This window comes from Triturus cristatus, chromosome 7, assembly GCF_964204655.1.
Source record: "Triturus cristatus chromosome 7, aTriCri1.1, whole genome shotgun sequence".
NCBI classification, from domain to species: Eukaryota; Metazoa; Chordata; class Amphibia; order Caudata; family Salamandridae; genus Triturus; species Triturus cristatus.
Window position 1 is genome coordinate 260,115,412 of NC_140590.1, and position 23,239 is coordinate 260,138,650.

General features: G+C 44.4%; 1 protein-coding gene and 1 pseudogene across 1 annotated transcript in view; both read right to left on the minus strand.

The window, feature by feature from the left end:
- The window catches only part of LOC146809349 (ATP-sensitive inward rectifier potassium channel 11-like), a 37,619-nt gene extending 17,615 nt beyond the window's left edge, over positions 1-20,004 (minus strand). Inside the window, exon 1 of the mRNA XM_085616150.1 lies at positions 19,833-20,004. The gene's annotated coding sequence lies outside the window, so the exon portion shown is untranslated. The remainder of the gene's footprint in view (positions 1-19,832) is intronic.
- On the minus strand, positions 8,229-9,614 carry LOC146809350 (zinc finger MYM-type protein 1-like; annotated as a pseudogene).
- Positions 20,005-23,239: the final 3,235 nt, after the last annotated feature.

Consider the following 23,239-nt stretch of genomic DNA (forward strand, 5'->3'; position numbering starts at 1 on the left):
CATTCTATACTCGTTTCAACGTAACCATAATGTAAACACACATTGTGGCAAGTATATGCACAGTGAAGTCATGACATTGCCAAAAAAACGGGTTATGTTAGTTTGTGGTAGATTATCACCTTCCCACAGCGGTTCCATGTTTTTTAAAATAGCTTATTTGGTGACTCAGCAACAATGCTTATGCACCCTGGATTACCCAGAATATGAATTGGACATTGTCCAAGTGGCTCCTGTCTGGCAACTTTTAACAAACTATTGGGTTAACTAAGTAGGTTGCGTACCTGCCGGAGAAACTCAGTGTTGTGCCAGCGCCAGGCTGGAATCCCGGCAAGGCCAGCTTTGCTTTTCTTCTGAGTACTGAGACCTAGATCTATAAAGCGCATTAACTACTCCTAAAGCCTTTTCCCACATTGGCATTCTGGAGAACCTTTCATAAGAAGGCCTAGTTTAACAAATCAAATACATTAGCAATGTCCAGAGCATATATCACTAATAGTATCTCGTAGGTCACTGGAAGGTCAGTTGAGCCTAAATGAATAGGGGTTGCTAATTCAGGCATCAACGTGGCATGAAGTCTTTCTGAACCTCCAACAGTGTTGCCCACTCTTTTATGTGCAACACAGAAGAACCTGGGGTTTCTAGTATTCTAATCCCCTGCCCTTAGGCAATCAAATGGGAAGCTATTTTGGTAGTGGTCAAAGAACCTGAATGTCTACGGGGAGCCCTTTCAGCCATTAAAGAAAACAAGTGAAGACGTTTTTGGCAGGTCTCCTGTCCAAAGATGCAGCCAGTTGAGCAGCATTGTCCACCCTCTGTAGGGGGCACCCTGAATTAAGTGTCACAGGGATTGAATGTTACGAAACAACATTGTAGTGCTATGGAGCAAAATGGTCCTGTTGGCCCACCACATTCACTAGAGCATAACAAACAAGCATTTGCAATGCAATAGGTCTCGCATTATTAAAGTTTGAGCTATTGGTGTTGCATTATTTAGCAATGCCAATAGCTCAAACTTTAATAATGCGAGACCTATTGCATTGCAAATGCTTGTTTTACTTTGTGACCGTAACATCAATTCAAATCTTATTTATTACTGGGGCTTTTTTAAACATATATTAATGTGTTATGAGCAGAAAGAACCATTACTTACACTTTGGAAAGTGTTTCAGTGACAGTAGCGGCTGCTACCAGACCGGTGGTGAGGCAGGGGGAGATAAATTAACAAAAAAACCACACTTACTTTAGAACGGACGGCCGCTGCCTCCTCTACGTCCTTTTCCTTCTTCCTTTCTGCAGTCCAGCCGGCAGCAGGAAACACAAGGCACACAGGCTCCCCTGAGCCAATCACAACACTGCAATGCATTGTTCTAGTCTGAGTGCAGTGGACGGCACTCAGACTAGAACAGGGATCCTGTGCATGTTCCTCACTAGCCTGTGTGATGCAGCCTGGTAGGAAAATGCAAAGTGCGCATGAACTGTTTGGTCGGCCCAAAAAGGCCGGCCACACAGTAAATGCACACTTTGGGTGTGCAAACTACTCCACCCCAGCTCTGGCCAGCCACGCCTCACACAGGCCACTGACTGCATGCAATTGGAAAAATAAAATGACAATAACGATACCTTACTGTAATTTTATTTTTCCTTTTTGCTCAGTGGGGCAACACTCCTCCGTTCAGTGACATATGTAAGATACAGGGGCATACCCACCAGCCCCTGCGCGGTGTGGGGGCCCAGTCTTCTATACAGGAAGGCAGTGATGCTGGAACAATTTTCAAACTGGGAGTGCTGCCATCAGTGTTGCATCACTGAAGTGACAGAGATTGTGAAAAATGTAACCGTCACACAAAGAACAAGTGTAGTAACTGAGTCACGCTCATTCAGCAGGAGAGTGGCGAGGGTGTTGTATGTAGCCGATTGTGCATTTTGGAGAACATTGTCGCAAATATATTACTAAAGCTTGGCGTCGTAGTGCATTGTAATTTACAGACTGCACATTTTGACTGACCAAACAAGCAGTTTTACTGATAAAAGTATATAGTGCACAAACGATAATGGGTGGAGATTTGGTTTCAGTTAATATTTATCATTTGTGCATCACCAATTGTATTGCTTTCTTTTTAAGATCGTATTAAAAATCCATTACTGAATTACCAAAACGGGTGCCTCCTTTGTGCTTTGGTTACTGCTGGTATATTTTGAAATATATTTATACAGTTCATTTACAGGTACTTCCATTTTGCTGTGTTTTAGAAAAAATGTAGATCCTACAGCCTGTCCTTTAACACTCTCGGTATCCCAGCAGGAGTGTCCCATAGCTCACTTTACTAAATCCTCTCGCTTTGTAGACAGAGAAAGAAAAGTAAGAACCAGTCTCCTTGGTAAAAGAAAAAGCAGCTGTTTGTCATAAGGCAGAGCATGCCATTTATCCCGTCTTTGCATGCACAGCAAATATGACCAGTATATAACAGAATTTACAGGTTTTTTTTAAATTGCTCATTCAACATTTGAACTCCAGCATTGTGACTTTGAGGGGTGCTACCCCTCCAACCCCACCCCTACTTCCAGCGCCACTGCATGAAAGAGGCCCCCTCAACTTGTGCAGCGTTCTTGCCACGACGGAAGAGAAACTAAATAACTGATCTGTTTCCCCTTCAGTTAGCGCCCGCTGTTCCTCCCAACGTGTTACGTGTGAGGCCTCTATACTCCCACCTGCTCCCCTTCCGGCTATAGCACCATTTTCGCCAGCGCCCCTTGCCTAGTTCCCGAGTTTTCATTTTTGTGCACGTCCGAGCAGGGAGGTAACACACGCTTCCAAACTCCTGAAGTATTGAGAACAGGCGTAGAGGTAACAGAGTGATATAGGGGAGGGGCACCCCTGAGTTCCTTTCCTACCGTGTATGCACCTGCATTGCTGGACCGCTGCCAGCTCCTGTTTTTTTCTATTAAATATTCACTGTGATGGACAGAACTGGTCCAGGGAGAAAGTGCATGTCGTCTGTCCGGCCCAGTACCGGAGGTCGTAGGAGGCAAGGCTGTTGACTACAGATTGCAAGTTGTGTCATTTCTAGTGAACACAGCTTGCACAAACATGGGTTCTGCTTTCACTTTGTTGTATATAGTCTCACAATGCACAGAGCAGTGAGGGACGGATGATATATGTGCAACTAACATGCAACAATTTCATGACTGCTTTGTAGATGCTGCTTGGCCCAGAGAATTCTTGAATTATATATTGTAATTAACAAGAACTAGTGTTTATGCTTTGTAGTGAAAGGAAGGTGCTGTAAGGTGTCGTAGAAGAAATAAAAAGTGCATCACTTAAAAAGACATATGAATCATGTTTTATATAGCGTAAGTGGAGTCCATTTAAGTCTGGTTGTCGATTGGTGTGGGTCCAGCTCGCCCACACTGAAGGCCAGCCTTAATTGTTAGAAGCCGGGTCAGAAAGAAGAACATGTGGGAGAAAAGCGGTATTTGAAAAAATCTAATTCTTTTGATATGTTGTGAATATTGGTTAAAGGACATAACAAGCCTAAGTGAACAAAGGAATCGACAGCTTTACTCCATGAAACAAACACACATGCAATCATGTGCTGTCATGTTCAGCATCATGAGGCATATGTTAAAAGCAATCTTCAGTTTCATTGACAGACATACCTGATCACCCAGCACTCCAAGCCTCTTGTTCTTGCTACTATCCCTAGAATACAAACCATCCCTTGGCTGCCAGAAGTTGCCATAAAGGCGCGAAAAAGAATGCACGCCCTTTAGTTAATCTCCTACGTCATGTAAGTGCCTAGGTTGTCATAGAATACCTAACTCCCATCTTAGCCTGTTTCTAAACACTTTCAATGTTGTCAGTTAAGACAACAGCACAAAGAGAAATGACATGATTCCCTCGGGAGCTCACAAATCAGTAAAATTGGGAGGCTGGGATTAGAACTCTGGTCAAATTAAACCAGCGATTAAACAACATCCATTCTACTCACTCTCCTTGTATGTGAGGGCCAAACAATCCCGTATTGTCTGCTCTTGAGCCCCAAAGCTTCCCACAGGGTCCTAGTGGTATTGAAAAGGCCGAAAGTGAGATGTGTGTGAGATATAGATAGATGAAGTTGAAGGAAAGAGAGATGACCATAAGCTTGATGTGAATATACGGAGGAAAGCTATATGGATGTGTCATGAACAGAGGGAGGACTAGTACGTGGTAGGGAGAAACATACGGTCATGAAAGAGGTAGAGAAAGCAGTAACTAGAGAGTTTGACGCAGTGCGTAATTTGAGATTGTGGTTTCCGGTACTCGGCTACGGCACTTCATTGTCAACACCAGCACTTGTGACAGTCTGCCACAAACTGACACTGTCTGGCTTATTTAGAGATGACCACAACAACAGGTAATTATTAATTCAACATACATTAAAAATGACTATTACCTGCCACCCATGCCATTCTTATAGCTTCGAAGGCCACAGTCCGAATATCACACTTGTAGGAGTGTGATTGTTAGTAATTGTGTTGTTACTATCATTGGCAGCATGGCAGGGGCAATGTGTGATGCAAGCTGCAGTTGCCTCCTAAATGTCTTTTTAATTCAGCACTGGGTAGACATAGGTATGGTAGAGAGTTGAGAAAGAGATGGGATACACAGACATATATAGGTGAAGGCAGAGAGATAAAGAGGGTTAGGGTAAAAGAGTCTAGGTGATATAATGAGAGAAGAAGGAGGCAGAACAATTATTTTATAAATGAAATGGCACTAACTGCCTGGCAGTGCAAGGGAAAGAGTGACATGCAGGAAGTTCAAATTAAAACAGAAAGGGGCAGATTTACAAGCCCCCTGCAACACGTTTGCACCGCAGTTGCGTCACTTTTTGTGACGCAGCGGCAGTGTAAAAAATGTGCCACGTTGCGGCCCATTTACAACGTGACGCATTAGAGAGATACTTCACGTTGTAAAGCCATGCGCCACATTATACCTGTGTCAGGTATAATGTAAGCAGGGTGGGCGTTCCCACGCAAAAGGCCACATAGAACTGACACAGTGAAATTTGCAACATTTCACTGCATCACTCTACGCCTTCATTGCGTCAAAATCCCTACAATTGCTAAGACCAGGCGTAAGGAATGGCACAGGACTTTTTGAATGGGACTCACCTATCTGTTCTGGCGCAGTGCTGGAGTTGCGTCACCTTCATGAGCAACTCCAACAATGCATTACTTTTGGGCCAACAGATGCGTCAGAATTTCTGACGCATTTGTTAATCCTTGCGCCATGGAGCACTGTATTGTAAATACAGCGCATCCATGGTGGCGCAAGGACATTTGGCACTGGCGCAAGGAAACTGACTCATCTTTGCAGATGCGTTAGTTCCTTGCAAATGAGGCCAAAGTGTTTTTCTGCATACCCCTAATATTATTATTACAGCAGGACTTTAGGGTGATCTGATAACTTTACAAGGGACCCCTTAGAAGTTGAGGGTGCTGGGCAACTGCCCACTTTGGCCATTCCAAGCGTCTCAGTGCAGCAGTAGGAGAGAGTGTGGGGGGCCCTGCAGGCAGGGGGGCCATTTCAACTGAAAGAGGCGCTTGATGAAAATGTGAGCCCTACCCTGCTTTTCCGAACGTCTTTCTGACTTAGTATGAAAGATGTGTCAAAATGAGCTCAAACTGAACACAGCCAAGACTGAGATTTTGTACATTCCGAATGAGTAAGTCAATAGCCACTGCTGATTTTGTACAACCTGTTCTTTCTTCTGGATAAATGGCTCCTAAGGGCAAGCCAGAACAATACATTTGCTTTCTCCTGCTTTCACCAGCTTTGTCTCTTGAACAAAATTTTCCCGCTACTGCCTGATTTACAAGTCCTTCCTGGCAGTCAAAGCATCAATTTTTTCATGACAAGGTTACGGTTACACATTTTATCTAGGCCTCCCAGCATACTCACTGGGAAACTGTAATATGTACAAAATCTTGCAGTCAAACTTTTCTGCAGTGTTTTGAAAATGTGTTCATGGCACCTTTGCCCAATTAAGGCTACACTGCCATCCCGGACCACAGCACATTTTGTTTAAGGCTTTCAGCCTTGTACACTGGCCATCTTACCACAGAGGACCATCTAGTTATGAGAAAGAAAATGAAGAACTATATGTTCATGTTTAAGCTTTGTTAAAATCCCCAGTACATTCTGCTCAACCAGTCCATCAGTCAGTCTAGTGTGTTCCTCCATTCCATGTTTTATCTACTTTAAGTGCATAGTTTATTCAGTCTGATAATGTGGCAATGTCTGCTGTATTTGGATAATTAGCAAAATGGCAACTTGGCAATATATGTAACTGAGGGATAAACATGCTGCCAAAAGAGGCAAGTCAAATAATAGAATGTAGAATATTCTGTATCTCTTACTACCTCTCCCCATGGAGGACCACCCACCCCACGTATAGCTCTTTACTGTGTCAGCAGGGAACGCTTTAACACAAGTGCACCCACTGGCAAGACTGAATGTTGAGTGGGCTGCCACATTGTTACAGCCCACTTGGCAAACTTCTTTGTTTTTCAGAAACAAGCCCACAAGTCAGAGGTGTGTGTCTGAAAAACAAAAATGGCTCCTACCCACGGGGAGATTTTCCCCTACAAGTGGTGGCCAGTGTCAATTTTTCCTCCCAGGCATGGCAGACACGGACAGGTCTGCCTAAGTAAATCCGCCTCAAGCAGGCAGACCTCCGGAGCAGCGGCGTCACTAGGGTTGGTGTCACCCAGTGCAGTAACTCATGGTGTCACCCCCTCACAACTTACCCCATGATGGACCTCCTCCGAGTCCGCCAGTGCCAAATAACGGGACCATACAGAATCCTTAGTAACGTTTGTAAATTTAGGTCCTATATTTACAAAGGCCATAGAAAAAAAATTGAATTCAAGGTCGGAGGTAAAAGATTGTAAGAAGTTAAGAACTAAAAAATAAGAACTACATAGAAAATGTTACTTTTTTATTTTTATTTTAACATTAAACTTTAAATTTTACTGTTACAGGAGATAAGGTTGTAACCGTTCTGTATTGGGTTTCCACAATCAGCAACTGCCAGAATAGTATGCAACAGTACAAATTACAATGTCACATTAAATCTCGACTAATCAGAACTTTCCTTTCCTGGCCTTTAAAGCTGCAAACTTGTTAATTACTTCATCGAAATCAACTCCCTTTGCCAAATCCCTTTCAATTGATAATATTGCAAGATCAGAAAGCCTTGACTGTCCCATGGTAGATCGCAAATAGTTCTTTATAAACTTCAGCTTTGAAAAACTCCTCGCACATGAAGCCACAGACTCACAGATTGTAAGAAATAATTGTAGGCTCACTGAGAGATATGGGAGAGATTCTAGGAAGTCCCATTCAGCTATGAATGTCAAAACGTCAAATACTGACCAGTCTTTGGCTTCTTCGAGATCAATCTCTGCTGCCTTCAGGTGCCTTCTCAGCCTTGGTATTTCTAATAAAAGCTCTCCCTCGGATAACTCATCATAGAAAGTGGACAATTTTGGAATGGACACCAGTAATTCTTCTTCAGTGGCAGATATCAAACTCTTGGCTTGAACAGCCTCAAACATGGCTGCTACTTCCTTGATGGCTCTTGATCTGATCTGGAGTTCAGAATAGAAACGATCAATACACTCAAGCATCGCTCTCTTGTTTTCTTCTTGCAGAGTTAGTCCAGCAACTTTTGTCTTCTCACCTGTCATTCTCTTCTTGAACCTGGGTCTGCTCTCTACTGAAATTCCATATTGATCTGATATTAAAAGCGCCTGTTCAATTGCCTGCTCCACTAGATGATTGCGCTGCTCGTACAGAGAAAGTCTTAGCGTCTCTAGCTTTGTCACCACCTTGTGAAGAGTTAAGCCCTTAGTCTGAAGGTATAGGTGTGTCAGATTAACTTCTTCAAGTACATCACACCAAAAGTAGAGGTAGCACAGAAACGTGAAATTGCAGACAGCAGGCAAAAGACCTCGGGCTGTACCTCTTGTGTCTAAATTTTCATCAGGATCACATAGAGCTTCAACTGCCGCCACACATTCATCGAATTTTTCTTTCACTGCCTTTACTGCAGCATGATGAGCACTCCAGCGTGTTGTTGATAGTCTTTTCACTGAGACTCCAGTGTGGTCCATTAAAACATCCCATCGGTGAGTGGAAGCTGCAAAGAAGGAAAACATTGTCTCAAGAGTTCCAAAAAAAGTCACACAGGAAGCATTTTCAGCAAGTGTTGGCCGCACAATTTAAGCGAATGGTCCACACATCCATTCAAAATAGCTTTCCTGTTCTTTCTTTTCAAAATGGCTTGTACACCCCCATGGATTCCAGCCATAGTGGCAGCATTATCGTAACCTTGAGCGCGGCACATCATAATGTCGAGTCCATCACTTTCCAGATTTTTAAGAATATCAGAACTGAGGTCAACAGCTTTTTTCCACTTTCAAGGGAAACATCCCAGAAACACTTCTCTTACTTCAACTTTCCTATTTTGGATTTTCACATATCTGATCACTTCGGACATTTGGTCAGTGTGTGATGTGTCAGGTGTGCTATCGAACATGATCCCAAAATACCTGGCAGATCTTATATCCATGACAAGCTTCTCCTTCACATGATTTGCTAGGACATGTATAAACTCATTCTGAGTTTTTGGTGCAAGATAAGATACTGATGCTTTGAGTTTACATGTGCTTCGCTTTAATCTCATTAGGTGCTCTTTCAGCACTGGGTCATATTTAGAAAGCATCTCAACCATTTCAAGAAAGTTTCCTTTATTCAATGAAGATTCTTCTTCATTGTGGCCCTGGAATGCCAGATTCTGCTTGGCAAGAAACAATGTGATACCGAGCAACCTGTGCAAGATGTCTCTCCACTTTTTGTTCTCCATGTCCATCAAAGCAATACTTTCGGCGTCAATTGTTTTGTGCAGCCTAACTCCTGCTGCCAATATTTTCCGTTTTTCAAGGCAATGTAAGTGCTCTTCGGAAGTCTCATGATTATGCACTTTCGGGCTCAGTTTCCACCACATCTGAAACCCAGTCACAAATTTGGATGTTGTGTCTGTAGCATTAGCGGCAAAGAGTCGGCAGCAAAAACAATATAATTTCTCACTGACGAGTGAGTAAACCATCCATGATTGCAACACTTTCTCGCCATTTGGCATCACCTTGTAATACCCATCTTTTGATAGCTGGCGAACATCTCCTTTTTCTCTTGGATCTTGCCTTGTCGCAATTCTGAAAGGGCCATCTTTGTTCTGGAAAGAAGAACTTCCTCTTTTGATGATTACAACCCGCAAATGATCTGGAACTGGTATAATCCAAAAAGAAGCATCATCTAAAATATTCCAATTTTCCCCCTTAACCTCATTCATCATCTTGTTTACAATATAATGGTTAGAGTCACTTTCAGTACTCTCTTCTGCTTCAAATTCATCCATTTGAATTTCCATTTCCTTTCCTTGTTTTTCTGCTTCATTTTCTTCTATTTCAACACTAGCATCAGAATCAGCGTTATCAATTGATGGCCGAGGAACTGTGTCTTTTGATGAACCCTGGCCATCATCTGGTCTCTTGACATATTGAAGCATGGATCCACGTAGTGTTGAGAGGGATTAATTTTTTTCCTTTTTTGCTTTTCTTTGCTGGCATCCACTTGGCCTCTTTGATTTATGTATTCCATGTGGCATGATTGATATAATATATCCTTGAACTATTATTAAAAAAACAGTGAAATTAAAAACAGCAATGACAAAAACAAAGCAAAGCGTGTTTTTAAGCACATGTAGTGGGCGTGGGCAGTGGGCTGATGAAAACACAACCAAGTTAAAAAGAGGTTTCTGACTCACAAAAGTGAAGTAAGGCTTGTGCCAACCAGCAAAGCTGCCTTCTACCTTCGTTAAAAAGGAGTAGGTTATCTATGACTCTGGAAGGCTGAAGAGCTAGAGCTCTACAATGCGGTTAAGAAGGCAAACAAGATGAACAAGCTGAGGAATCGGTCATGGAAGGTGGTCAAAGCTTGGTGACTGCCCCCCTTCCATTCATTTATTGGATGTTTAAGTGTGTAATCACTATTTGTAGAAATATAATAGAAATCTGTTTATAAGCATTTGTAAGTAAGGTGGGCACGACAACAAAGGCGCGGCATATAAATGTTTTTTCGCCACTGTGTTCTTTACCACTCTGTCCCCCCGCACGCTTTGAAGTGGACTCTCAAAGAGACTCATCTTTAGATCTACCCATCTGAATGCTCACTGAGAACTGGCGCTCTGAGAGGTGTGGACGGGATTGCTTCCTAAGAGTATTGTAGGTGAAAATAAAAACAATTTATTATGAGTGGCTAAACTCTTCTAAACTTACACTTTCATGGATGGGAAAGCATTTTAGCTTTTACCAAAAATGTCTGGAAAAATCCCTACCATCAATCTTCAAAGGGCCTTTTAATACTGACCATCTTGCTCCTCTTGTGACTAGGCATGCAAAGAAGTTCTGGCAGTTATAGAACAACACAAAGACTTAATTTTGATAATTATAACTGTTTTTGTCTGAACGATTCATGCAGTCCATGTTAAGTAAAAACGAGACTCCTTTTCCTTGCAAATGTGTAATGCCGGATCTGTATACATGATGGGAAGTGTTCTATTGTCCACTTTATGAAAATACTTACCTTTGTATTCTGTACACACAACTTGTGGAGATTCTTGATTAATTGTCAATAAAGAAATGTAAACAAAAAAAATAAAAAATAACCCTCAATGAATGACTAAAAATCAGCCTACAGAGTCTAAATAAATGAGAGAAAAGGAGAAGAACAAATATGATACAGTAAACTCATGGCACTACAACTAACAGTTCTACCCCCGTTGACCTTCTGTACTTGCCAACCCAGGTATGCTGATGCAGATTACATATACGGACCTCCTGGCCCGTTATATACAGTGCCCTGGTGTTTTTAAGCTTTCTTGCATTAACGAGTCCAGCAGAGATTAGATTTGCCTTACATGCTACATAAACTCGGATAACTCACAACTTATTATGCAGAGTAAACATTACCAGTATCTTTCCACTTGATCACATGACAATTCGGTGTTATGATTAATCTATGAAATAGTGTTCCTTCCTGTGAAAGGACAGAAGTAGAGAAACCAGCCACAGATCTTGACAAGGTTTCTCTTGACTGTGTGCACCTTTTCTGCAAGAGGAAGGACTCACGTGTGAGGTTCAATAATGATCTGTCCTCGAAAGACTCTATGGTGCACACAAGGATTGAAATCTAAGATGGGCACCACCGGCATTTCTCTCTTTGTTTTTATTTAAATGTTACCCACGGGCAATCACGCAAGGTCAACACAGGGAACCTGAATATAATACAAAGATAGAAGTGCACACTTTTGGAGCAAAAACACACCGACTCCAATTGTGCCACTGCCAGGCAGTCGTACTTTGAATCTTACTACAGAACCAGTTACTGGCTGCATGGAGAAAACAGCAGTGCTTAAACAGACGCCTTGAGTGGTACCGACTGTTCCTGCCATAGTAATCTTTCTGAGGAGTGAACTTCACGGTTGCCCTCTGTGGCTCTGTCCAGAAGTCGACAAACAGAAACACGTTACCTGTCTGCACGCACCGTATCCAACATGCAAAGCTCCTCTTTCAAGGCACAGGGCGCTCTCCGGGCATCTTATGTAAAGGGAAATCAAAAGTGCTTCTTTTGACAACACCCTTCACGCGCATTGAAAACAGCGGGTCCGGGAGCCACCTGAGTGACGTTTCGAACGTCGTCGACGTCCGGACGCCGACGTCGTATAGCTAATTGGACAATAATCTTGGCTGGCGGCCGGGTAAGGGTTCCTCCGGATTTATGTAGCGATTTAAAGCAGAGGCTCGGCAGCGGCGTCACTAATCATAGACAGACAGTAATATTTTGCATTTTGGTGTCACCCCATGTGATGGTGTCACCCGGTGCGGTCCGCACCCCCCGCGCCCCCTAGTGAAGCCACTGCTCCGGAGGTACTGACTGCAGTGGATTAACCTCTGCCTATAACTGTCCCCCGGTGGACAATGGTCACACCCGCAGAACCCAGAGACTTCCTTCCAGAGTTATCCGAACCACCCTTTCTTCGGGAGGTGGAATAACCAGACTTAACATGTGCTATGATAAGACGCTCAGAATGAGGCCTTAAATGGCCACGGGAGCAGCTAATTTTGCAGAACGGACGTTCCACTTGTTTATGGAAGATCAACTTGCTCCATCAAACAGTCTTCACCTGTTTGTGGATAGCTTTCATTTGCATCTGCACATCCCTTACAAATACACTCCAATATTTTAGTGTCAGTGTGAGGGTCATGTACAGCTATCCCCTAAATTTCAATTTTGTAAATAAAAGGTATCTCTGTCTAGTACAGCTTGATATATAGCATGCTGATCCGACATGAATAGCTGGGTTTTCTTCAAAGCTAAACATATCACGGACAACGCTTCTGATGCCGGGTGGTTAAAGACTCATGGTTATGTGTGTTGTGATGGGCCGGGGCCCCTCACCATTTGCCCCGCCACTAGTTGATGTTGCTATATAAATACAGGTTGAAAGCACGAAGGTATGAAGAGGCAGTCAGTGGCGAAAAAGGTTCTCCCACTCCACTAGCATAACGCACTGAAGTCATACCGCAGAGTGTTATGGATTTCTATATGTGTAGCTGAAAGAATGGCTCAGTGAGCTGAATGCTCTAGAGGTCCAACTTCAGACCCTGAAAAAGCAGACACAATATTTCATTTTTCTAAGGTGGATAAATACAGTACCATAAATGGGGTAATAGTGGCATCTTTAATTTACTGCGCTTAAGAATGAGAGAAGCCTTGTATTTAATGCTGTGTTTATCATGAAAACTAGTTTTTGGTAGCTGAGCACGGTGCAGATCAGCAAAGATGAGCATGATCAAAGCTTTACAAATGCCCCAATAGTGACATCTCTGTGCATGCATGGTGTAACAAGGATCACAGATGCAGTACTGGATCTCCGTGGATTTCTGAGTATTGAGTGGACCTGTCACTTTCTCAGGAAAGGAATTGTAGTGGGTGGTGCTGATCAGCACACATAACTAAAACCCATGTTGCACTGGAAACACGATAGCTGGCACGGCCCTGCAGACTAAAACATCTGAAGGGTTATGTGCCTGCTGCAAAGCTCTGCACGTAACCTGTAAATTATAGTATCCGTATCCTAATGAGCGAGTACAGTGGAACTAATGTTTTCTGATGAATTTCTCATACAACGTGCTGCTCACACGTTCCTATGTCCGAAAGTATTTTTTTAATATATTTAATTGAAATTCATCAGTACAACATATCAGCAGCAATAATTTCAAAATCATTTGGTATAAAGACTATCTGGATGTATTCCTTCATGCAATGGTTACGTAATACTTTAAAGGCTGTGTACAAACCATATTTACATTTAACTGATTTCTTGTACGGCTTACTAATTAATTCTTCTCCGCCGATAACATGAGTGGTAATTAACACTCAATATTACACTCTAAAAGAATTCTGTTTTATTGCGTGATTCATATATGCCCATTATTAACATTTATATGGTGTTATACTTTATTTTTACATGCCAAGGGAAACTGCACCTTTTTTTCTCGCGAATTTTCATGAAATTGCTTTGAAAACGTTGCAAACTTTTGAGTGAAATGTGATTTGCCGATATTGTGAGTCCATTTTTTTTTCCCCCCCCATCACCCTGTGTAAAAAAATCTTGCTAGCTACGGGCAGGAGACTATTTCGAAAAGAAAATGTCTTTTAGCAGAACAATTACTGTGCAAACCAATTTCCAACTGGTATCTCACAAGACGTTTCTTTGTGAGGCACGTTCGGGCTTAGAAAAGTTACACAAAACCACGCAATGAAAAATTCCAAGAGTTTCTACTTAGAACATTAGAGAATTTTACCAATTTTGCCAGGGTAATAGGCTGCAGCTATCAGTATGATCTATTGGGAGAAATTGCTGAGTAAAAAGCTCGAGGGAAGGGAGAAGCAGGGGGAACTGAAGCAGTGAAGTAAACAAAAGGAGGGAGGCAGAGAAAGGAAGCAAAGATAGAAAAAGGATAAAGGACTGAAGGGAAAAAAAAGTAAAAGTTGGATGTAGGAAATGATATAGCAGAGCAGGAAGGAAGAAAGCGGTAGAGAAAAGGAAAACATGTGGGGCAAGGAGGACACGGAGGAGGGTTGACAAAATGATGCTTAATTTAAGAAAGAGGAAGGGGGAGGAGAAATTCAAGCTTGAACTGTGTTGGGAATTAAAGAAGAAAAGAAAGGGGAAGGGGGAAACTAAACACAGAAGGAAATGTAGTGTAGCGCTCTACGTAGCGCGCGAGGACAGAGCGCTAGAGGCTATGCGCATGCGCGAATCGCGTTAACCACAGCGCGGTCGTGCTTGGCCCGGCGCTCTCGTGTATATCGAGAATAAAGTAAATTCCTGAACCATAACCACACCGTGTCCCCTTGCATTATTGAGAGAAACCTACAACATTACAGTGGCGACGAGTTATGGGATATTTCTGATCGGGAGGAAGAAAAAATGGAAGACCAGACCCACCACCAGTAAGCACAGGCCAGTCCAGCAACAGCCACCACTGGGGACCACAAGAGGAATACCACCACTGCAGCATATACACACACAGAGAGCGTGGCGGAGGCAACAAGGAAGGAAAGCCGACCACCCGGTGAGAAACAAGTGTGGGGGATAAAGCAGTAGAAGAAAGGTTAGACCCTAAACCACAGGGAACCTGGCGGAAGCGGCAGCACGCGGTGACGGGGGAGCGGAAGAGACACGACAAGAGCAGGCGCAGCTAGGAAGTGCGGATGCACCAGGCAGCCCAAGAGGCCCAGGGGCGGCGCCAGAAAGACGCGCAGAGATGAGCGCGCAAGGATCTTCGCTGACGGCGCTAATACCATTCCTGCCGAGACCGGGAGAACCCCAAATGAAGTGGGAAGATTGGCGAGAGTATTTCAAGAACTATATTGCAGCGCTTGAAGATGAAAATGGAGAAGCGTTCCCCAGCGCGAGGAAGAAAAGGATTCTCCTGCACAACTTAGGCCCGGAGGGCATAAGAGTGTATCAGAACCTGGTACCCGACCAGCTGCAGATGATGACGTATTTAAACATGCCATGGAGGACCTCGACACCCACTATCGCCCAGCGGTGAGTGTTTCAATTGATAGATACAATTTCCAACAGAGTAAACAAGAGGCTGGAGAAACCATAGATGATTACGTAGCAGCGTTGAGGAAGCTGGCAGTGACATGCAGGTATGGAGCTTTGCATGATGAGTTCATTAAAGACCAAATCGTCATGCATACCACCAACAAGAGCGTACAAGACAAGTTGTGGGCGAATAGTGAGGCGCCACTAAAAGAAGTGATTGCTATGGTAAAAAAGGCAGAATTGACAAAAAGGTGTGCAGAGGCAGCAAAAAGGGAGACGCTCCCGAAAACCATGGTGAACAAAGTGGATGATGCCGAACCACAGGGAAGGAGCAAACCCTTGCCCCCGGAAAGTAAATGACCTAATAAATGGAAAGGGAAACAAGGGCAAACCTGGAAGCAAAACAGGGACTACAATGGGGCATGCTACAGGTGTGGAAGTCTAGCACATGCAGCCCAGGACAAACGTTGCCCGGCGTTCCGAGCGAAGTGTATGTTCTGCGGCATAATGGGAAACTATGAGAAAGTCTATCGATGAAAAACAAAGAGACCCATGGTGAAGTATGTTGCTCAAGATCAACTGGAGGAAGTAGAAGATCAAGAGGAAGACGTGGAAGTACTATGCGTAGAAGACCAAGTACTGGGGATCGATGGAAAACGATCCCGCAAACCACAATGCGACATGGTGATAGGAGGAGTGAGAATCAAGATAGTGATAGACTCGGGATTCCCTTACACCATCATCCAAAGAGCAGTGTGGAAGGAACTATTCGAGCCCAGTTTGGGAACAAGACTAGAACCACTGGATATACGACCAGTATCGTACACAGGTGAACCGATTCCCATGGTGGGTTACAGGAAGTTGATCTTCGAATTTAGAGGAAGACGGGCAGAATGCAAACTGTACATAGCGGAGAAGGGCCCCTCCATCCTAGGATGGGTGGATCAAGGTGATTTAGGGATTAAGCTGGACCCTGGAGGGGCCACACAAGTGCTTATGACAGCGCCAGGGAGCTGGCCGGGACTGGAAGAGATGAAGAGCAAATTCCCGAAAGTGTTTGGAGGGAAGGTTGGGAAACTGGAGAAATTCACACATAAGATAGTACTCAAAGAAAACTCCAGACCAATAGCCCACAAAGTCCGCAACATACCTCTAGCCGTAAAAGAAGCAGTGCAAATGGAGCTTCATAGACTGGAAAAAGATGGAATAATAGAGCCGATAGACAGCGCAGAATGGCTCGCCCCTTGGTAGTGGCGATGAAACCCAATGGCAAAGTCCGCCTATGTGTGGACCTTCGAGAACTGAACAACTGTCTCATAGTGGAAAAATTTCCATTACCTCGCATCGAAGAAATGCTAGCCAAGACCAAGGGGGTAAAGTGGTTCTCCACCATTGATCTGACGTCGGCCTATCACCAGATAGATCTACATCCGACAAGCCGGAAACTGACATCCTTTATAACGCCCTTTGGGTGCTACCAATTCCGCAGAATGCCATTCGGTCTCGCCTCAGCAGCGGCGGTGTTCCAGAAATTAATGCATCGCCTATTCCAGGACATCGAGGGCATTCAGTACTTCCAAGACGACATACTGGTGATGGGAACCGATAGGAAAAACCATGATGAGAGGCTGGATAAGGTACTCACAGTGCTAGAGAACAACGGCCTAACCGCGGAATGGGAGAAGTGCCGACTGGGAATGACATCAGTCACGTACCTTGGTCATGAAATAGGAGGACAAGGCATCACCCCAAATATGCAATATGCAAGGCAACGGCTCCCACCAACAAAGAAGAGGTGCGGTCCTTCCTAGGAATGGCAGAGTATTACAGCAAGTTCGTGCAACACTTTGCCACCAAGACACACCACCTAAGACAACTAACGAAGGACAAAACGGCATACAAATGGACGGAAGAAACACAAAAGGAATTTGAAGCCCTGAAGAAAGACATCAGCCAAGCGGTGCCCCTGCAAGGATATGATCCACTCGGTCGGTCAATACTGACGACAGATGCCAGCGAAAAAGGCCTAGGGGCAGTCCTCATGCAGGAAAGGAGAGATGGAACGGCGGAGACTCTCAGCTTCGCGTCGAGAACACTATCACCCACTGAACAGAAATACTGCGTGATCGAGAAGGAGATGCAAGCAGTAGTGTGGGCCATGGGGAAATTTCTAAAATATATATGGGGCACAAGATTCCTACTCAAAACAGATCATAAGCCATTAGTCAAAGTGCTCACCTCAAGTGGGCATGCCAGTGCTACGCCACGCATCGCGAAAATGACGCTCAAACTATTGGAGTACAGGTACGATGTGGAATACATACCGGGGACAAGAAACTAGGTAGCAGATTACCTTAGTAGAGCAGCAGCCATGGAAGAAGCTCCGAACACTGCTACAGAAGAGGAGGAGATGGTAGCAGTAATGGAAGATCCAGAAAGAGTGATAAGTAAGCACGACTGGACACAAGCGTATGGAGAAGACAGGGAAATCCGTGAAGTCAAAGAGAAAGAGAACATAATACATGGATGGCCGGAAAAGAGACGCCTAGGGGAGGCACTCAGGAAATACTATGAAGTCAGGGAGGAATTATCGGTGGGGGACGAAGGAACATTCTTGTACAGAGGGGACAAAGTGATTCGCCCGGCGGCGTTAGTTTCTCGTTTAGTCGCATTACTACACGAAGTACATTTGGGAATAGTAAAAACAAAGGCGAGAGCAAAGCACATGTACTGGTGGCCAGGAATGGCAAGTGAGCAAGTGAGCAAGTGAGAGAATGTGATCAGTGCCAAAGAGCGGACAAAACGCTGATTCCCCTACGACCGGCGTTGGGGAAATTCACACTACCGAGTGGCCCGTGGGAAGATGTGGCGGTGGACATCCTGGGGCCAGTGCTGGACAATCATGGAACGCCCCAATACCTATGTGTCCTGGTCGACAAATATTCGAAATGGCCGGAGATACACATACAAGAGGAAATGGATGCAGAGACGGTGATTAAGTTTCTCACCACAGTGTTCCTAAGAGAAGGTATTTCGAGAACTATCTTAAGCGACAACGGACCTCAATTCACGTCTGAAAAATGGCACAAGTATGCGGAGCAAAATGGAATCAAATTGCTACACACAGCAGTGTACCACCCGTCGAGCAATGGGCAGGTGGAACGATTCAACAGAGTCCTTATGGGGTCCATTCAAGCAGCCATTATGACGGGAAAAGATTGGGAGAAAGAGATACAGAACATGATTTGGGTATACCGCATCACTCCCACAGGCACGGGGTATAGCCCATTCCAAATCTTAAGAGGGAGACACCCCTTCACCAAGGACAATGTGATGTGGAGAGAGAAGACGATCACCAGTAAATGGTCCCCTGCGGTGGTACAACACATCCTAGAGAAGGCCCAGAGGGTATACACGGAGTACTACAACCAGAGGAGGAAAGTGAAGGAAACAAAACTAGAGAGAGGGGAATGGGTGAGAGTCAAATTGGCTGTACGGAAAAGGAAGGGAGACAGCAAGTACAGTCCTCCACTACAGGTGAAGGAAGTGTATGAGAGAGCGGCATTACTCAGCGACAGGAATGTGTGGTCCCAAGACCGCATGGCCAAATGCAACAAGATCTTAAAATGGCCCGTGGAAGAGAACGAAAAGACACAACAAGAAACCAATCCAAGGGAAAACGAAGGAAGTAGCCCCACTGAAGGAAGAGACATGAAGGAGGGAGAGAGCCGTGAGGAGCAGGAAGATCCAGGGGTGACGGAGATGGAGGAACTACCGAGAGAGGAGAGCAGTAGCCCGGGGAGAGTAGGACGAGGTGACCCCCGAGACAAGGTGGGGAGCTCAGCTGAGGACAGTAACCCGGACATTTCCTTCACTCCGGTAAGGCGCACCCGAGCAGGCAGAGTGGTTGTAAGACCTAGCCGCTTCAGAGACTTTGATCTAGAGGGAAGTTATGCACCCTAGAGACTGTAAGGACTGCAGGTTCATTGGGCCTTGTAAAAGAAGGGAGATATGTAGTGTAGCGCTCTAGTCCTCGTACGCTACGTGGCTACGTAGCGCGCGAGGACAGAGCGCGAGAGGCAATGCGCATGCGCGAATCGCGTTAACCACAGCGCGGTCGTGCTTGGCCCAGCGCTCTCGTGTATATCGAGAATAAAGTAAATTCCTGAACCATAACCACACCGTGTCCCCTTGCATTATTGAGAGAAACCTACAACATTACAGTAAATAAAAGCGGAATGAGAGGATAACGACAATATGCAGGGTTTGGAATGGAAACTGTAGGAGGGTTCATATTACACCATTTCACACAGTCGCCTGTGGGATAGAGTGAGGGATGGCATAAATAATCCACCCCATCACCCTCCCAGGTGTCACCCAAACCTACGTATTGTTTCCCTTCACTTTTTTTCGCTCTCTCGGCTCACTTTCCAGTACGCTGCTCCCCCACCCCTACGGCCCCTACTCAGCAGCTCCATACATCTCCTCCTGTTCCATACCAACTTGTCCTTGGCAGCTATTTCTCCCACGCCCCCACCTTCTCACCCGTCCCTTCATTTTACCCTCATTTTCCGTAGCTTTCACTCATTCCGCTCGTCTTACCTGCCCACCACCTTCACGGGACCCTCCATTGCTCATGTTGCAGAACTCACGAGCAATTCTCGTCCCCGGAATAAAGCTTCCACCCTATTCGTTGGCAGGAGAGGACCTTGCATCCCCATTCGATCAAACAGCTGTCGCTGCTAATTGCCATTGGCTGCAGGAAACAGACAAAGCCTGCCTTTTGGCAAGATACGGTCCGTTCATTGACTTAACCACGCTGAACATTTTCCTAATCTGATTGGATAGCTGAGCATTAGACTCGCATTGCACAGCACAACGTTTGCTCCGCATTCTGATTGGATCAAACGAACAAGAAGGCATACATATTATGCTTTTAGCGAATGACAGTCTCGAGCAGCCACACCGATGACCAATAGAGATTTTTAGGATCAACCGTCACAAAAAGCAGGGTTATAGTGTAGCCAATGATATGGCAATAACAAGCTTTACATATTTTTTTACCAACTGTTGCAAAAAAGCCTGATATATATTATATATTCAGTGGTTGTTGGGCTTGCCGGGCTGTTCTCTTTGCTCACGTTGGCTGGTTGCTTCTTTCTTACTTATCTGCCGAGTTCAACCTCACTTTTCAGATTTCCTTTTGAACTAGCTACGTGCTCGACACACTGCGTAAAGGCGTGACCCTTCTGCTAGTTGTTGATGTATTTCTTAGTCATTTCGGGGTTGGATTCTTCCGAGTCCAAATGTTTATTGATATTGAAAGGCTATAACCATAAAATTGACGCATGACAAATAGAGCACATTTCTAAAAACAAGCATTGGTAAATGCATTAGGTTTCGCCTATCTCACTACCACGAATCTTTTTTTGTTGTAAGTTGTAGCTTGGTGTGCAGTTGTACAATATATGTTACTGAAACTCTGTTAAAGTGTTGACTTGTTTATTGAGAAAAGCAGTATATTGTGCTGGACACAATGGGGCAGATTTATGTTGTACTTGCGCCACTTTTGCGCCGCCGTTGCGTCACTTTTGTGACGCAGCAGCGGCGCAAATCCTGCGCCATGGTGCGGGGTATTTACAACGTGACGCATCTGGGAGATGCGTCACGTTGTAAAGCCCTGCGCCACATGTAGGCGTTCCAGGGCAGGTGGGGGCGTTCCGGCGCAGGAACGCCTCCTAAAAGTGGCTGAGTGAAATCTACAAGATTTCACTCAGTCACTTTTAGGCCCATGCTGCGTCAAAACCCTGCGCCTGCTTGAAGCAGGCGTAAGGATTGACGCAGCATTTTAAAGATAGGGCCCCCCAGATCATTGCTGGAGCTGCGTCGCGCTTGCGACGCAACTCCAGCAATGCGCCACTTTTCGGCACAGATGCGTCACGCATCTGTGCCGTTTTTGCCCCATGGTCCGCCGCATTATAAATGCGGCGCATCCATGGTGGCGCAGCTGTGGTGCATAATAACTGGCGCATCCCTGCTGATATGCAGGGATGCGCCAGTCGTCATAAATCTGCCCCAATGTGTCTGGAATGGCCAACATTTTGGAGGGGCAAACATGCCTTCTCCCAAGAGGACCAGATTACTAGTTATCAACCCCCTTACTTTGTATGAAAACAAAATACAAGCAGTAGAAAGACCACCCATCTATATCTTGAAAGGAAAAGGTGGGAGGAGCACACCACCATGAAAGACTGACCAGGCATGAAGGGTCAAGCAAGAGAAGCTAAATCGGTATCAGTATCTAACCTAGACACTCTCTACCCCCTCCTTTGAGAATAATATATTCTGATGTGATGCCAAACGCAACCACACTAAGTTTTAATTTTATCCATGCATGCAGTGAAAGAAAAAACATCTCACACTGCTAACAATTCAGAGGAGGCGCGCAGTGCCCCATTGCCACTAAAACAAACAACGTGGCCAATCGAGCCTTGAAAATTTGTTTGATACTGGTCTGGGATGCTTTCAATGTTAAAGAGAACAGTGGTCCCATACAAGTTAAATTAGTACAATACCACAATTTAGTAATCAAAATTGGGAAAACAAATGTTTCAATGGAAAATTAGGAGTTTTATTAACAATTAAGATCAATGCAAAGATAATATACGAGTGAGCAAGACGTGACAGGGTAAAAGGAAATCAGCCGATTTCCTTACCACAGGCAAGTGACTTAAAAAGTGACTTTTCAATTTGTGAAAATGTAGGTAAACAGAAAGTCACAATCAGAGTTACATCTCATACTCCACAATTAGATACAGATTACATTGCCTTCTATTCCTCAGGCATTTCCCGAGGCTGCATTCAACTTACCAGGCACTTGTTTTATCACTTAGTCCTGATGAGATCCCAATACCTAAATTGGGATAGAAATGTCGTCGACACATACATCTTCAACTCTATACTGCAATCTGTATCTAATTGTGGAGTATGAGATGTAACTCTGATTGTGACTTTTTGATACACAGAATAAACGATATGGACGTTTTTTAATAAGCATTTATTGAACATTCGTCATTCTAGTGTAAAAAAGGTGTGCTGAAACAACCACTAGACAGAAACAAATATAAATGATTAGAAGCAGTAACAAGCATTTGCAATGCAATAGGTCTCGCATTTACGCGAGTTTGAGCTATTGGCATTGTAAATGACAATGCCTTTTATTTAAGTTTTGGTTTTTAAAACCTAAAATAAAAGGTATTGTCATTTACAATGCCAACAGCTTAAACTCGCGTAAATGCGAGACCTATTGCATTGCAAATGCTTGTTTAAAAGAAAAGGACATACTTTGAAACCTGGAAGAGGGTGAGGGAAGGACTCTATGTGTCAATGCAACTCAAATGGTATCTTGGATGCAGGCTTTGGTAACGCTGTAAGACAAGCTATGCCTCTACCTTGCAAAGTTAAATGACTCCTTCCTCCACTGAGACACTGTGCCGTGACCTTTACACTGCCATGGTGAAAGGCTCACGCTTCGAGGCATCTGTTACGCGGGCTTGGAGGTACTGCTTCCAAAAAACAAAGATGACGGAATCCAGCAAAGCAGGGGTAAAATCGGGAAACGACCCCCCCCCCCTCTCTACAAGACAGGGAAACAGAGAGTGAAGCTGTAAGCTCGTACACATCGTAATGCAGCCAGTGAGTTGCTTGTAAGGTACTCACATCTGTGAGGCTCCCAGGCTGCTAGTCCGATTCTGTAGTGAACACAGTACTAGTGACGCTTTTTTGAAATTGAAAGGACATGCTTTGAAACCTGGAGGAGGGTGAGGGGAGGACTCTGTGTGTTACTGAAATAACCAGCGGAGCATAGGTAGTGTGCTATGCTGCTTACGAAAAAAGTAAAATATCGAAAAATTAGAATTTGTGAGCCGCGCCTAAGAAAACAAAGATGCGGCCGGGCAAACATCAGAGCAGACCCTTTAAGGTGAACACAGGGATTCCCAGAGTGAGAG